The sequence below is a fragment of the Cavia porcellus genome, unplaced genomic scaffold (genome assembly GCF_034190915.1).
Source record: "Cavia porcellus strain 051 isolate PalLab524CR breed Dunkin Hartley unplaced genomic scaffold, mCavPor4.1 scaffold_27, whole genome shotgun sequence".
In the NCBI taxonomy this organism is placed as follows: domain Eukaryota; kingdom Metazoa; phylum Chordata; class Mammalia; order Rodentia; family Caviidae; genus Cavia; species Cavia porcellus.
In genome coordinates this window covers 39,795,482-39,811,056 of record NW_026947510.1, presented here as the reverse complement: position 1 = coordinate 39,811,056, position 15,575 = coordinate 39,795,482, and the positions used below count along the sequence as shown (strand labels likewise).

The following is a 15,575-nucleotide window of genomic DNA, read 5'->3' as shown; positions in this document are numbered from 1 at the left end:
TTAATTTTCTTTTACTCCTGAATAAGACACACCCCAGCTCACTTTTCTTGATTTCTCACTTACCATTGACTAATACCCGAAATTTTGCTTTTTATATTCTTCAGTCTTCACTCACCTACCATTACTAATATAACTACTGCGATTTGTGAATCTCTAGATAGCTGGTTAACTTTATACTTTTGGAGTCAAATACTGTTCTAGTGTTAGTAGAGGTAAAGTTATATTTAATACATATTTACTGTATGTCAACAGTAGGTCAATATTTGGTTTGTCAGTGTTCATGCTATCAATGTAGATCTCTTTTCTATGGTTAAGGGTGGTATATTATTGGTCTTTGGAATTTGTTAATACTCAGTTTGTATTTAACACTATAATTGGTACTGATTTTATAACTATAGTCAAGGTAACATACTGTTGCTATTAATCGTTTTCTTGGGATGCCAAAATCTGGATTGCTTGGGAATCATTAACAATATTATGGTCCATTCCTAGAGAACTGGGAACAGGGCCAAGTACACTGAAACCATCCCATGACCTCCCAAGTAAATAAGGTGATTGTTTACCTTGGGGAAAGGCAAAGGCCAAACTTTAGCCATGCCAGGAGGACAACACTGAAAAGTGAAATTTAACTGAAGAGGTTTCCATATTAGAAAAAAAAAAGTTTCCTCTACAATCAACTCACAAGCCTCAATACAAAAACAAAAGTAGAAATAGGAGAAAATAAGTGAGAAAAATGCCTCCAAAAACTCCCAGCTCTTGCAAAGTTGATCCATTGAATATCAAAGGGTAGGAAACCAAAAACCACACATTCAAATTATTTGAAATGATATTGGAGAGATAACAAAACCAATCAATAAAGCATTTGAAGAATTCACAGAAGATAGATAAGGGGCCAAATAAACAAAATGAACATCCAGCCTACAGAAACCACTACTAAAAAGCTTTAAACAAAATGAGGTAAAACATGAATTGCCAGCATAGAAAAAAATCAGACTCTATAAAAAACTCCAACTAGGAGCTTTTAATTAAAAATTCTATTGAAAGATGAGTAGCATAAGTGATCAGTGTAAGGACAGAGTGTCAGAACTAGAAGACAGAGCTGTTTTTGATGATCTATCAATTAGACACTAAAAAAAAAGAGAGAGAATGAAAATTGCATCAAATAGCTCCCAAATGATGCATATAAAACCAATCTAGGGCAGGGGATATAGCTCAGCAACATAGCATCTGCTTGATCCTGACTTTGATTCCCAGTACAACAAAAATGACTTAATTAACTAATTAAATTTAATTAATCTGAGATTAATTGAATTTAGTGAAAAATCAGAAGGCAGCACAAATGGTGCAAAAACATGTTTATTGAAATAATAGCACAAAACTTTTCAAATAAAGGAAAAGATTTAAACATGTGAGTGATTCATGTAGAACTCCAAATAGACACAATCAGAAAACAACACTTCTCCCCAACAAATCATAGTCAAAACCTTAGAAATCCAGCATAAGGGCTGGGAATATAGTCCAGCAGCACAGCATCTGCCTGGAAAGTACAAGGTCCTGAGTTCAATTCCTGGTACAAAAAAAGAAAGAAAGAAAGAACAAATCATCATAAGCAACAGAAAAGCAATAAATCACTTATAAAGAAAAGCCCACTAACATTATGGCAGACCTCTGAACTTTAAAGCCAACAAAACTTAGAGTGAATTGTTTAAAGTTCTAAAGGAAAACAAGCTGATATATCATACAAAACTATCTCTCAAGCTTGATGGAGAAATGATATTTCCATGGTAAAGAACACCTAAAGAAATTTATGACCACCAATCAGCACTCCAAAAATTCTGAAGAAGAGGGGATTTAGCTCAGTAGCATAAGTGCCTACCTGGCAAGTGTGAGATCTGGAGTTTGGGGGGCTGGAGATTTAGCTCAGCGGCATAAGCGCCTGCTTTGCAAGCAGGCTGTCATGAGTTCGATCCCTGGTACCGATAAAAAGGAAAAAGACAAAAAAAAAAAAAAAAAAAAAAAAGAGATCTGGAGTTTGATCCCCAGTGCTGCAAAAAAAATAAACAAAAAATTCTGAAAGATAATGTAGAGACAGATAATAAATCCAAAAATTACAAAGTACCTACTGGAATGAATATACCAGCTAGGGTCAACAGTTAAGCAAAAGGGAAAAATAGGCAATCAGTAATAGAAAAATAAGCAATGCCATGAATAAATCAATACTGTCAGTAGTAACTCTTTTTCATTTTTACCGGTACCAGGGATCGAACTCACGACCGCCTGCTTGCAAGGCAGGTGCTTATGCCGCTGAGCTAAATCCCCAGCCCCCCTGTCAGTAGTAACTCTTAATGTAACGGTCTCAATTCCCCAATCAAAAGACACAGATGGGCAGAATGAATCAAAAAACAAAGTCCAACAGTATGCTGTACACAAGAAACACATATAACCTCCCCATCCCCCAAAAATCTCATAGGCTAACCTCATAGGGATGGAAAACAATATTCCATGCAACAGGAACCCCCAAAATGCAGTATAGCTATCCTATAATCAGACAAATTAGACTTCAAACAAAAACTGATCAAAAGAAGACAAAGAAAGTCACTACATATTGTTGTTCGACATATTTGGTAGATAGGAAGACAAGCTGGAGGTGAGTGAAAGAAAGTGCAGTGTGGAATTCACCAACTTCTGTTACCATGTCTAATTATAATGACCTTCAGAAAATAATGGCAGAGGTTCACTTCTTCCTTTACAGTGATAGGAGATCCTCTTGGCCAACATGAGCATAGCACACAGTACAGGGAGAGGAATAATAAATTAACTCCAGATTAAACAAATGATAGATAGCCCAACTATAAGAAGTACCTCTATTTCTTTTTGAGACACCACTCGTTCTTCCTAGCCTGAGTGACTCAGACTAGACTGATCTTAGTGTCCTGACGTTAGACCTAAAGAAGACTGGTCATATTGATCGGTTCTGCAATACATATAATTCAGCTCAGCCCTGAAACTTTTCTTCAGTTTCCTAGGTAGTTTTCTCTCCATGGCATTAGCAAATTGATAGAATGTATGATTCATATATCACTTCTCAGGCTTTTTGCTAAGATCAAGTGTAGAATGCATGATTAATGTTACTTTTGATCATCCTTAGTGCCTGGAAATAAAAACAGCAGGAAAAGTAAAAAAGCAGATAATAATAAACCCCTAATGTTATTATTTTAACAACTGGATTCAAATGAAATCTTTTCTGTCTCTGAATTTTTCTTTATGTGAAAAGAATGTCTGAAATACAGTAGTTAATATAGTGTTTGATTTAAACCATAATCTTCTAGTAAAAAAAAAAAAACAAAATATATAGTGTTTGATGAGTGCATGAGCCAACATGATTTTTCCCTCTTATTTTTGTTTAGTAAGTTTGAGTCAAACGCTCATTTCTTATACACAAAAATTAATATATTGTCTCATTCATTCTCTAATGGACCATGTCCACATTCCAGTCCTGTACTCAAACATATTAGATAGCAATAGGAATTTAATCCATTTGGATGACCAATGATCTTGCTAGACAAGATCTAGGACAAATAGATGAGCCAAGCATATTTGTTGCTCTTGTTTTAAACTAAGAAATACATAAAGAATGAAGTTATTCATAGTGGGTAGTGAAATTGAAAGTTAAAATAGTTACTAGTGACTATATATACCAGCTATAAAAGAACAGTATGAGATAGATAAAGCATATACAGAGTAAAACCAAAGAATGCACTAGTTATGAATTAAGACTAGAATAAAGTTAATCCACTGGCTAAAAAGACTAACAATGAAATGAGACAATTTGGCACAGGAGAAAGCAATAAGAATCCCTGGCTCTTAGAGCCACAGCAGTTTGTTTCCAGCTGTTTTCAGCCATGGGTGGCCTCAGAAGAAAGCATTCTGCTTGAAGAAATTAGGATGCCTTTCTGTCTTTTGCAACCAAAGGATTATTGTTTTAAAAATCCATGACCTTTTCAATTAAGTGTGTAAATATAAAGAAAAAAGCTACTGTAAGAGAGAAAAGTGAGCAAATAAAGAAATTGTTACCGAATAATCTAAGTATTCTCAACAAACCTAGTAAGAAGTTGTAGAGGCTAGCCATAGGCAGTTTTTTTTTTTTTTAAATTTTTTTTTTTTTTTTTGTCTTTTTGTGGTTTTTATCGGTACCAGGGATTGAACTCACGACTGCCTGCTTGCAAGGCAGGCGCTTATGCTGCTGAGCTAAACCCCCAGCCCCACCATAGGCAGTTTTAACAATTTATTAAGCTTCCGGGAAAAGCATATCTGGGGACAGAACTCAGAGCCTAGCTCATGTCAGGCAAGTGCTTTACCAGTTCATAGAGTATACACTAGCCCGTGGAGAAAATTTATTATATATATATTATATAATACATATATATCTTAAAAACCTAAATAAACATGATACATTTCCAAATAGTCTGTAAAATTGTACTTGTATGTTCACAAGCATTGAAAAGTTTGCATATGCAATACATATGCTGCATATAGTTTTATATAAATTGTGCGTGTATCTGTGTGTATGCTGAATTTTTTTTTTTTTTTTTTTTTTAGTTGTTTTCCTTTTTATCGGTACCGGGGATCGAGCTCACAACTGCCTGCTTGCAAGGCAGGCGCTTATGCTGCTGAGCTAAATCCCCAGCCCTCTGTATGCTAAATTTTAGCACACAGATATATTGCAACTAGAAGGTTAGGTTATTTGCTTTGTGGTTTTAGTAGCTGTCATACCTGAAGAAAAGACTTTACAAAGATGCTGATCCCAGTAGAAGCAGCACATTATTGGCTGTTTAGTAATTCATAATACTTATTTTCAATACCATTTGCCAAATTTGACTGACATAGTTTTGCTCTTCCCGGGTATTAATCAGATGTTAATGCAAATTGACTGGAATTATTACATTTTAAATATTTTTAACATATGTATTAGACCCACTGGAATTCCTTATTTTTAACAGATTAAAATAGGCTAAAACATTATACTTGCACATTTTTTGTGTACAAGATGAGCATTTAGACCAGGTGTAGTCATGCATCTGTAATCCTAACCCTCAGGAAGCTGAGGGAGGAGAATTGCTGTGCTTTCAAGGCCAGCCTGAATTACATAGCGAGGCTCTGTATGGGGTGGTTGGGGGCAGGGTAGGGATAGCACTTTAAAGATTAAGGCTACTGTCTTTAGCAATAAAATCACACACAATTGGAAAAAAAATTGTTAAACATTCATTTTCAGCATGTTCTTTCAGTATCACATTTCTTTCAAAATATTCCTACAGCTTATATATATATATATATATATATATTTTTTTTTTTTTTAATTTCTCCTTACTCTAAAAAGACAGATTAAATTCAGTTTTTGGCCTGTGAGTTTGAGTACAGTAAACTGTTCACTTGGCATGATGCACGAGGTTCCAACATCCCAAAAGAACAATTTCTCTTTCTCTCTCTCTCTCTTTCTCTGTTAACATCCTGCTAACAGTCATTTATTATAGAAAAGTTCAGCAAATCGGAAATTCTTTTCTTGTTGTAAAATAAAAGTGTATAATTCACCTCAAGTACAAATTGCTCCTTTAAATCTTTGCTAAAAATAAGGAATACTATGGCTAGTACAGGATTTTCACTGTCATTCCCCGCTTGCTGTGATTTGACATATGGCTTTTCATCACCACCACTTCAACTTGGGCAGGAGTTGAGGTAGTGACTTAATTTGACTTTTTTTTTTTTTAGGGCTGGGAGTCTTTGGAAAGTGATTAAATTTAGGTAAGTTTTTGGGTAGAGCCATCATGATTTAATCCTGGCATCTTCACCTCAACCTAATAAAATTTCTAGATTTAACATATTTAAAGGAAATACAAGAAACAGAAGAATTTATTTATTTTTGAAGAATATATTTATAAATTAAAAAACCTATAATATGGGAAATTTTACATAACAAGCCAACCAATTGCTTTTTTAAAAAAATGACAAAAGGGGGGAAAGGGAGAGAGGAATTACAGATTTTTAAAGAATTACTGACATCATAAACCAAAAGAAATGTGGGCCCTGTTTTGATCCTACTTTTTTAATTTTTTATCAGTACCTTGGATTGAACTCATGACTGCCTGCTTGCAAGGCAGGTGCTTATGCCGCTGAGCTAAATCCCCAGCCCCTTGATCCTACTTTTAACAAACCAACTCTAAAACATTTTTTTGAAATTTCACAAAAAAATAAATTTATGCAAGAAAATTTGAATAATGACTTAAACATTTGTTCATATAAAGAAATTATATCATGTCTGGAATTTTAGTTAAAATAATCTGGTGGACTAAAAAAAAAAAAAAAGGAAGCACCAATATGTAAGTTAAGTGTATCCATGTATTGATAATTTTTTAAATTTAGTAATGAAAGCCATGAGAGGTCATTATTCTGTTCTTACCAATTCTTCCTAATTTGATATTTTAAAAAAATTTCTATGAAAACCAGACACAATGATGCATATCTGTAATCCTAGGATTTGGAAAGCTGAAGCAAGAGGATTGTCATGAATTTGAGGCCAACCTGGCCTACTCAGTGAGCTCAAGGCCAATTTTAACTGCATAGCAAGACCTGTCTCAAAATAAATAAATAAATAAGTGTATGTCTATGACAAAATTAAACACAATAATCAAGATAAGAAATTTGAATAGTTATAAAACAAATATAGGACAATAAACAATATTTAGAAAGAGCTAAGTCAATTTTGACCACGAATAGCAGAGAAAACTGCTTCCTCAGATATTAAGATATACTTTAAAGTTATAGCGATAAAAGACATGCTATACGGGCACAAGAATATACTGAGGCTGAGAATTTAGTTCAGTGGTGTACGCGTCTACGTGGCAAGTGCAAGGTCATGAGTTTGATCTCTGGTACAAAAAAAAAAAGACTGATAGATTCACAGCTCAAAGTAAGTCCAATAAGTATACAATATGTCCATAAAAGAGAATTTGATACATAATGTTGCATTAGGATTCATTCGATGGGGAAAGCCATTTTTAAAGAATACTTTTATGAAGATGATATTATAAAGAGAAAGATACTTATGTCATAAAAAATAAAATTAAATGTATAGAACAAAACTGTGAAGATAATTAAAATGTTGAAAAATTTATGACATGGAGGAGAGGAATATTCTTAAGACTATGAAAGTATACATTCCTGAGGAGAAATTTTTAAATATTTTATATCACAACTTTATCAATAAAAGGTACTGTAAAAACATTAAGAAATATATAACATAAACAATTTATCATTCATCAAACTAGTAAGGGGTCAATACATAGAATACACAAGAAACTGTTAGTGATCATAAGAGAATGACAAAAATTGCAACAGCAAAATGGATAAAGAATATGAACCATACAGTAGATACAGATATAAAGCAGTATTCCACCCATGCATCCTTTTAGGTAAGTTGCATTTAGTCCACGTGTAAGAGTTGCCAAAGTCCTAATAGTTTCGGCTCTGCTGAAAAGTCCAAAGTCTCAAGTCAGGTATGGAGGCACACACCTGTAATCTCAGTACTAAAGAGGCTAAGGCAAGAGAATCATTGCAAGTTCGAGACCAGCCTGTGCTACAAAAGCTCAAGACCAGCCTGAACTGCATAGTAAGACCTTGTCTCAACAACACCAAAAAAAAAAAGCTAAATATTTCCCAACATACAATGACAGGGTAAACATTCCATTCTAAGAGGGAGAAATCAGAAACAGAAAGGAATTAGACCAAACCAAGATTGAAACCCTCCAGAGAAAACATTAAATACTGTAATTCCATGTCTAACACCCTAGGCAAATTGTGGCAGATATAAACTTCAATGGGTGACCCCGTCCCTACAACACTGCCACTCATAGTCCTTCTATTGAGCTAGCTTACTCACGGCCTGAAGCTCACCTGAGACATTCCACTGTAGAAAACAATTTACTGTATTTGGTTAGCCTATGAATAAGACACCTAGCAAGGGAAGGGCCTGATACAGAATTTGAGCTACCATACAGGTAGGTATTAAAATAAGAGTAGTCAGTAAACTAGGACTTTGGTCCAAGAATGAACTTCCTCAAGCAACATGGAATACAGTACCCTCCCTACAAAAGGGATTTGCTGCTATTCCATAACCCCTCTTTACTAAGCTCCTGAGTTCTGAGGAAATTAGAATGCAAAATAATTTGTCTCTAAAATTCCACTTTTTTGTTGTTTTGTCTTTTACGACAGGATTTTGCTATGCGGTTCAGGCTGGTCTTGAACTCTTTTTTTTTTTTTTTTTTTTTTTTAACTCATTTTGTATGTGTCTTGGGCTAGTTTTTCTCCTTGCTGGAACAAAATAGCTGACATTCAAAATGAAAGAAGGAAAGATTTATTTAGCTCAATGTTTGTGAAGGTTTTAGTCCATAATCAGCTGGCTCCAAGGCGAGGCGGCAGGTGGCATGGCACAGAAGCTACACTTCAAGATAGCACCCAGAAAAAAGCAGCCAGTGCAAGAGGGGAAGAAAGGGGAGGAAAAAGTCTATTGCCCCCCAGGTCAGATGTAACACTCACAAATGTTCCTACTCTCTTGTACAGAATGAGGAAATTTACAAAGTAAGGTTCCTGGCTCCCTGCTGAGTCTCTTAGTTAAACTTCTAAACTTCTCAAGTTGACACAATATATCAACCATAACAATCCACCCCTTGTCAACTTGGCAACCAGACACATTTCTTTAAATTGGTTTCTAGATACAAGACATGCTTATTCTTAGCATTTTGCAACTTGAACATTATAACATAGCTTTAAAATCCTTAAAGACCAGCATTAAGTCTATCAAAATTATATTGCACTAGAAACATAACAATATGCACATCCCTTTATGCAAAAGGCATTTAGTCCATCTGCAAGTTTCCAAAATCCTAATAGTTTTAGTGTTGCTAAAAAGTCCAAGTCCCAAGTCTCCCCTGAGATTTAAGACAACTCTTAGTTGCATACTCCTGTACAAATGAAAACAAAGTTAACCACTTTCAATATGTAATGACACAAGATAAATATTCTCATCCCAAAAGTTACAAACAGGAGGGTACAAAGGATTGGGACAACAGAATGCCCAAAATCCAACAGGACAATCGTTAAGTCCTGTAGTTGCATGTCCAGCATCTGAAGCAATCTGTGGCAAATTGTGAGTTCCAAGGGCTTCTATGACTCCACCACTACAGCACTGCTGGTGGTTGTAGCTCCCATGTAAGCCCACTTTGTTTGTTCCTTGCAGGTTTCCTTAGATGATCCACATTTTTGGCTTTTCCAAACTTCTTGGGTCTCCACTGCACCTTTGATTTCACACAGCTTCACACACTGCCCTTTCAGGGGCACACTGCCTGGCTTCCACCATGAAATCAGGGTGGAAGCCTTTTTAACCTCAGAATTCTTGCATTCTGTATGCACCTAAAACCAACACCATGTAGATGATGCTGAGGTCTGCTGCCAGCCGGAGCAGTAGCCAGGTTCTCCTTTCTTTTGGCTGTAACGGTTAAGTGCCTGGATTGCTGGGCACTCTGAGGCCAATTCTGAGGAATAAATTTCTAATGTCTTTGCCTCAAAGAAGTGTTTTACTTTGCTGCTTTTTGTGATGCCTTCAAGCCATCTTTTCCATTCTGTACCTTCTCAGCAATGGAGATTCAGCTGTATATTTACAGTTTATAGCTTTACTGGATCTTCCTTTCTGGCCAAACTCATATTTTAACTCATCCTTATGGGCTCTTTGCTTTTGATTCACAACATAAATCTAGCTAAAAATTGCCAACTATAGCCATATCACCACCTCAACATTTTACTGTCTTGAAATTTCTTCTGCCAGATCTCTCCTACAGAAAGCCTAAGGCATTCCAGTACTCTTCTTTCAGGAGATACCTCTGAACTTTTCCAAATTCTTTTCACAACCCATTCCCAAAGGCTCTTGAACCACATGGTCATGTACAGTTATAGCAATGACCCCGCTTCCCTTGTACAAAATTCTATCTTAGTTATTTTTTCCTCCATGCTAGGATAAAATATCTGACACCCAAAATGAAGGAAAGAAAGGTTTATTTAGCTCACTGTTTGTGGAAGTTTCAATCCATAATCTGCTGGCTCCAAGGCAGGGTGGCATGGCACAGAGGCTACACTTTAAGACAGCACCCAGAAAAAAGCAGCCAGATCAAAAGGGGAGGAACTAAGTTTCTCTTCTTCCCTTATATTGTATGCAGATCACCTTTTGAGCCCCAGGTCAGATGTAGCACTCACAATATCTCTGTGCGCTCCTTTTGTTCAGAATGAGGATATTTACAAAGTAAGGGTCCTAGCTTTCTGCTGAGTCTCTTAGTTAAACTTCTAAACTTTTCAAATTGACACAATGTATCAACCATAACAGCATCCTTGGCTGGCCTTAAACTCTCAACAATCCTCCTGCCTTAGCCTCCTGAGTGCTGATATTACAGGTGTATGCCACCACACCTGGCTCCAGTTTCCTTTAAACCCTATGTGTTGAGTAAAAAGATGAAAGAGAGATCTTGAGTTCCATTGGTCATTTTAAATCCATAAAGCTACCTGTGAGAGGTAGTCACTATACCAGCTGAGCAATTCCTGTGCTCTGCCTATCTATAACTAGCTCTGGACCAAGGGGCCATGTGGTCATCCATTTTGGACCCCCCCCCCCCGAAATCCAGAATGTATTCTTTTTCTTATTTCCAATAAAACTCTCCTAACCTCCTCTGGTTTGTGACTTCATCCCTTAATGTTGTGAGACTATGAGCTCAGTGCATATAGTAACACCATGTTCCTGACTTCTCCAAATTTCTGGTGTTTCCACTACAATTTTGACTTCATATGCATAACTTCACACACTACTATCTCAAGGATACACTGTGTGGCCGCCTTCTAAATTCTGAATGGAAGCCTCAGTGATCCCACAAATCTTGAATTCTGTGCACACATAAAACCAGCACCATGCAGATAATGTCAAGATCTGCCACCAGTATGAACAGTAGCCCCGTCCGTTTGCATCTTGTTTGTGGTTGTAGAGGCTCCTAAGTGCCTGAATGACTGAACATGGGGAACTGAACCTTGGGGAATCAGTTCTTATTCCCTAGTTGCTGCCATTCTGGAGGATGCTTCACTGAGGTTCTCTTCTCAAAGCAAAGTCTCACTTTTTCACCCTTGAATCTGAAGGGTGGGATCACATGAAGTCCTCCAATACTCTCAAGACAAACTTCATATTACCCTGACCCAAAGTACTTGGCTTTTGTTTAATGCTAATCTATTTTAGCAACCAAGCTCTCTTCTACTCTGTCTTTGTAGGCTCCAACTTTACTCCATCTTCCATTCTGGTCAAACTCAAAACTTTTTAAGTCAATAGGCTGTGGCTTTTGCTCTCAGTTCCCAAGATACAGCTGACTAAAGCCTCCAACAGGACCCAAGTCAGCCACAATCTGAATATTTGACTGCTTTGAAATTTCCTTTGGCAGAACAGCCTGGTTTGGGGGTGCTGGAGTCTACTTTTGGAGATAGTTTTAGGTTCTTTTTGTCCTGAGCAAAGAATTGGTCATGACAAGTACAAAAGTTAGCAAAGTTTTATTTATTTGGCCTTTTAAAAACACTTACTATTTTGAAGCAGATAAAACATAATAAAGCCAACCAAAACAAACCAATGTAAAAGATACAGGACTTTAAAACATTATGAAATTAACAATAGTCATCATAATGCCTCTTGATGTCTTCAAAATAGTTGCAGATAACTTTGGACACAGTAAAAATCAAACAGAACAGAATAGTATAGAAACAAACAAACAAACAAAAAACAAAACAATGAATACAAAAAAGGACTTCAAAACAAGCCTATAGTAATTCCAAAATGACTACCATAATATATCTTGCTACCTTTGAAATAAATGCACCTGCCATTGAATTTGATATAATCAAACAAAAGAGAAAAAACCCAACCCAACAAAACAATGGAAATGATATAGGACTTCCAAAGCAAGACTATAGAGAATCAACAATGACTGCAACCCTCAAAAGGAGATCCCCATGAGATGTCACACTGTACCACTATCCTCTGATCATATGCTCAGACCACTGGTATTTGGCCTTTTTTTTCCCCACACCAAAACAGTACTTTATTAATTTTGACCCACTATTACTCCCATGTTGTGGTTTTTTTAAGGTATCAAGTGTACAAGTTGAAGACATTTTAGATGGGAGGGGGGAAGGTGTTGCACCTAGAAAGGAAATTTCTTCAACTCCATACAACATTTCAAAGCTGCTGGGCCCCAAGTCCACCTCTGATCTCCAGGGCTACCAGTACACTATGTGCAGCACATTGAAGCTACACTATCTGAATAGTTTATTATTCTGCGTAAGTCAGGTCAAGCGACAGGTCAACCTGTAACAGACTGTACACTTTAACTGAACATGGCAAAATAGTCACTCTTTTGAACTTTACATCATTATCTGATGTCAAACAATGAAGCAAATCCCAACAGTATATACAAAAAACAGCTTTGCATTTTACAAAAAATTGTTTCCCATAATGATTAATCCAGGCAGCTAACTCACTGGTTTATGCAACTCTATTGAAGAAAAATAAATCAATTACTAGCAGAGCTATTAGTTAACCATTCATCCATTGACAACTTGCATCATTTACTCAGTGCTATATTAAACAGTGTATTGGAAGACAGATTAACTAATAGCTTCAAGCCTTCTAACAATTTAAATGAAAATTACAAAATGTTTTGAGACCCTATTTTGGAATACAAAGGGTATTTCCATTCTCTGTAGAACAAGAACAGGTCATTCCTTTATTGACATGCATAAAATACATCACATTTTCTGTTCTGTTGATGCTATAATTCAATACCAATTCTCCAGCCACATCAGTTATGAGCATAAAGTATATCATGTAACCTCAAATCTCTAACAGTGGAAGGTTTAACAAGAATGGATGCTGCTAGAATAATGTTGCTTCCTTGCCGTGACAACCGAGCATCCATCTCCCCCCTCAGATGGCTTCTTCAGCAGTTAGAGCTGTGAGGAATGGTCTAGTCTCATAACCAAGTTAGAGTGAAGACACTGGCCACATAATACACATGCTCCATTGTTTAAAAAAATTCTGAATCTTGGGCAACTGTTCTCTTGGAACTACTTTACAGTTTCTAAAAGCAGTTATTATCCAAAGCTGGAAGAACTTAAGTCTTCTCAGATGAGCATGTGAATGAATGGAGGGAGGTAAACAAAAAATAAAATTAAAAAAGATGAGGTCTGATAGGGGAGCAGCCGGATAAGAAAATCAAAAAAGGAACAGTAACTTAAAGTTTATTCCAGCTATATAATGCAGGTTATTCTGATTTTAAGGTAGCATCACATGGCATACTTCTGAGTCCATTCTCAAGATATTGTTGTACTTGGCTCTGTCTGTTTTATAGATCCGTGCAATCTCTGGCACTAGAGGGTCATTTGGATCACATAGCAGTGAACAAATGGATAAAAGAACTTTAGAAATAGTTAAAGCAGGAGACCACTGTGATCTTAGAATATCGAGACAAATGCTGCCATTACTATTAACATTTGGATGATAAATTCTTGTTGTAAATGCAACCTTAGGTGGTTTGAAGGGGTAGTCTGTAAGAAAATGAAATGTCAAAAAGAATACACCGCCTTGATATGGGCTGTCATTAGGTCCCATAATTGTGGCTTGCCAATGAAACATATCATCCCCAACTGGGCCTGCAGAACATTGTGCTGGAGGGCCACGGGCCAAATCACTAAGTTCATCAAGAATCAAGGCACACCATGGGATAAGGGGATGAATGCCTTTATGAGAACTCCAGAGCTGCCAGGTTAGTCTTCATCTCACTGTCCTCCATTCAGTTCCCAAGTGCTGGGTCACACTCCAACTTTCTTTAAGCTTAAGGACTGCATGTAGGTTCTGAACACTGTCTCCCAGCAACAAGGCACTAACTTCCTATTTACCTTAAAATAAAGCATTCCTCTTCAAAACTGTTTCCGAAAAATGACTGGATCTTTTTCCCACTCCTTGTGTGATATTGGAGATAGAATCCAGGGCCTTCTAACTTTTAGATTATAATGTATTTTTTAAAAACTTGTTCATGTGATTAGACTGTAATGGGTGAAAGAAATAGCAAACTATTTATGCATTCTTAATTTTTTTTTTTTTACAGGTTGGGTTAACCATGTACCACATAAACACTAGTTAAGTCTTTTTGAAAAGACTTCAAATCAAAAAAAAAAAAAAAAAGAAAAGACTTTAAATCTCAGTATTATGTAATTCTTTAAAATATTTAGATCATCAACAACTTGGCATCAACTAGGACTAATAAACTACCAAAATTCTTCTAGAAAGTTTCCAAGAATTACACATTGTGATCTTATGTCAGGTGTGCCAAGATCTGTTCAAAATCACACATTACATTTAATCCGAATGATGTTTCATGTTTTCTCTGCTGCCCTCCCCGTGTCTAAAACAGTACATGTTGTCTATCAGCGCAGTCTATTTACTGCTCATATGTAACAACCATCTCACAGAAACCCACGAGTAAGCTTGCCCAATGATAGAAACACTAACTAAAACGTTTTTGTCCAATGTTCACTCTTAACCACTGTCATCCTGCCTCTCTAGAGCTTTTAAATTAAAATGCTGTCACAGCAGCTGGGTATCACCTTATTATTCCGCTTCAGCGCCATGGTCCGTAATGTCTCGGTCCTCGGTGTCCGCGTGTTCTCGGTCCCACCGCGTCTGGATGATCCTCGGTTCTCAGCGGCTGAGACACGGCCCTCTTCACCGCACGGAACGGTCAGCCAACGCCGCGGCGCGAGCGAGCAGAGCTCGCGGTTCAGTCCCCGGCCGGCTAGGCCTGCAAACCGACGCCTCCTGCTCCGAATAGCACTTTTAACTGGGGTATTTGGCCTTTTTGAGGCAGAGTCTTGCTATGCAGTTCAAGCTGGCCTTGAGCTCACTTTGTAGCGCAGGTTGGTCGCAAACTTGCAACAATACTCCTGCCTCAGCCTCCCAAGTGCTATGATTACAGACATGAACCACCGTGGCAGTTCTGCAAAGTTTTATTAAAGATAGAAAAAGAAACACGCTCTGCAGAGTGAGTTTCCCAAAATAAAAATAGAGTCTACAATATGAGGGTAGATCACAATGCAAGAGAGAACACAGTGGAAAAGCTCATTGTATAGTGTCCTTTTCGTATTACCCTTCAGACTGACATCAGGTCTAGGCTATTTTATCATAAAACTTGCTCGGTTCTCATAAGTCCATGTATGGGGTTTTATGAACTGCTTTGTCCATATATTCTGGGATTTTTTAATTAACAGGTTACACCTACCTCCTTAGGTTGCTTTGCCACACCCTAATCTTCTGCCTAATTTCCTCAAGAAACACATACCTCCATAATTCTTTATGGGGTGATGAGGCAATGGAGATCTCTGTCTTCTATAGCTTCTTCAAACTTGTCAGAAGATAATGAGAAAAGAATTACTGACTATTGAACTGTCTG

General features: G+C 36.9%; 1 protein-coding gene and 1 pseudogene across 1 annotated transcript in view; both read right to left on the bottom strand.

The window, feature by feature from the left end:
• The window catches only part of Atf7ip (activating transcription factor 7 interacting protein), a 185,917-nt gene extending 171,053 nt beyond the window's left edge, over nucleotides 1-14,864 (bottom strand). Inside the window, exon 1 of the mRNA XM_063238259.1 lies at nucleotides 14,734-14,864. The gene's annotated coding sequence lies outside the window, so the exon portion shown is untranslated. The remainder of the gene's footprint in view (nucleotides 1-14,733) is intronic.
• Nucleotides 12,825-13,829, bottom strand: LOC100732109 (ubiquitin-conjugating enzyme E2 D2-like; annotated as a pseudogene).
• Nucleotides 14,865-15,575: the final 711 nt, after the last annotated feature.